The sequence below is a fragment of the Podarcis raffonei genome, chromosome 2 (assembly GCF_027172205.1).
Source record: "Podarcis raffonei isolate rPodRaf1 chromosome 2, rPodRaf1.pri, whole genome shotgun sequence".
In the NCBI taxonomy this organism is placed as follows: Eukaryota; Metazoa; Chordata; class Lepidosauria; order Squamata; family Lacertidae; genus Podarcis; species Podarcis raffonei.
Genome location: NC_070603.1, coordinates 109,957,131 through 109,958,958, shown reverse-complemented (window position 1 = coordinate 109,958,958; position 1,828 = coordinate 109,957,131). Strand labels below are relative to the sequence as shown.

General features: G+C 44.0%; 2 protein-coding genes across 3 annotated transcripts in view; both read right to left on the bottom strand.

Annotated features, from left to right (window-relative positions):
* The window catches only part of LOC128408742 (zinc finger protein 709-like), a 60,187-nt gene that overhangs the window by 28,867 nt on the left and 29,492 nt on the right, over positions 1 to 1,828 (bottom strand). The window lies entirely within an intron of this gene.
* Positions 1 to 1,828, bottom strand: part of LOC128408631 (oocyte zinc finger protein XlCOF6-like) — a 58,907-nt gene that overhangs the window by 49,053 nt on the left and 8,026 nt on the right. Inside the window, exon 2 of one of the 2 annotated variants that reach the window (XR_008329136.1) lies at positions 1,357 to 1,457. The exons of the other annotated variant lie outside the window; for it this stretch is intronic. The gene's annotated coding sequence lies outside the window, so the exon portion shown is untranslated. Of the gene's footprint in view, positions 1 to 1,356; positions 1,458 to 1,828 lie in introns of those variants that run through there. 2 annotated transcript variants of the gene reach the window in all.

Sequence of the window (1,828 nt, the reverse complement as noted above, 5' to 3'; positions counted from 1 at the left end):
CTCTCCATTCTCCACTGTCCTCTTCATGTTTCAAATTTTTAGGAATGCAGATGAGATAATGGCAAGAGCAACCCATGATCACTCCTATGAGTAAGAAGTGAAACTGAAGTGTTATTATGCCACATGTAAGTGTAAATATACATATATTATATGTTATATATTATATTATTATTATATATGTTTGTTAGAATCTAAGAAGAGCCTGCTGGATTGGACAAAGGCCCGCCCAGTCCAGCATCCTGTTCCCACAGTGGCCAAGCAGATGCCTGTAGGAACCAGCAAGCAAGATTTCAGCCCAAGAGCCCTCTGCTCTCCTGTGCTTTCCAAAAACTAGTATTAAGAAGCATTATTGCCTAGGACCACAAGGGCAGAGCACAGACACCAGCCTAATCCTTTTTTTCAAGCTATCCAAGTTGCTGGCCGTCACTGTTTCCAGTAGTCCATAGATTAACTATGCTTCATCTTTTGCAGTCCTTAAAGGCTCATAAATGTATTATGGTCTAAGATATTGTGGGCTGCAGTCTTACAGATTGGACTCTTGACTAGGAAAGTGGGGCCACTATATACCTTTGAGTCTTTTTGTTGTTTTTGTGCACTTATTTTGAAATTTGTACCAAAGTTGTACCACTGTATCTCCATGTAAGCTTATGGAGGGACAGAATTACAGGGGCACTATAAATTATTATCTCACTCACTCACTCTCACACATAACCCGACTGTAAGACTGGCAAGTTTACACAATTTGCTTATAATACTGGCCACCCTCGGTCTTCATATGCCCACTATTCACACACAACCCCAGTCTGTAAAATTGGCAAGTTTACACAATTTGCTTATAGTACTGGCACAATCCTATGTGTAGAGCTTCCAGCCACAGGAATTGTATATCATGATAACGGGTCCTTTGTCTCGACAGCACACCAAACTGGGGAGGTGCATGCATCTACTGTATTTTGATGCGAGTGGAATGTATCACTCTGACCAGTCTTTAAAAAAATAGAAGTAATATAGACTATTTAAATATATGAAGCATAAATAATGACGGGAAGCATTTCCATAGCCCCCTTCACCCATTTTTGTGGATTGCTGCGCAACATCATGATCATCACTTAATCCTGCAGTGGAAATAACACGAGAGATTTAAAAGCATAGAGGAAGAAAAGCTGTCCCCACTACTTTAGGAAAGGGATTCCAAAAACAAAGAGCTGCTTTGGAGAAGGCCTCACCCCTTCCTTCTTTCTACCGCCTGGCCCTCCCTGGCTTTCGTCTCCTCTCCATCTTTTCCTCTTTCTCCCTCCACCATCCAGCCATCCATGTCCCCATCTACTCTCCCCTGGAACTCAGCAGATTTCTCTGAGCTTGAGCATGTCAGCTGTCCATCTTCCTACGTCAATCCTGACCAGGCTTGCAGGTTCAACTTCTTGAGGAGCAAAGAAGCCAGGGCAAGTTGTAGCTTCCTGGGAGGAAGGAAGAAGTCAAGGGAGTCTCAGAGCCCCTGCAGGGATTTTGCCCAAGACATTCTGCTGCCCCTTTAGAAGCCCCTATTGGCCACCCACTTCCCAAGAGCCTCCACCCATTTTCAAACACCTTTGGCAATTCCTTCCGTCTGCCTGTCCCTTCTCCCTTCCTAAGGCTGGCATGGTAAGGGCAGTAGTGGCCTTGTGGCCCAGAGGGCCACAATAAATGTAACAATGTGTACCCCTGTAAATCCTTGAGTGTGCTTCTAATACAGAAGTTATGGTAGCCTGTGCTTTATGAAACTGATTATTTTGCAAGTTGCCGCCCCCCAGTTGGGGCAGAAATACAGCTAATAGGAGAATCACAAAGA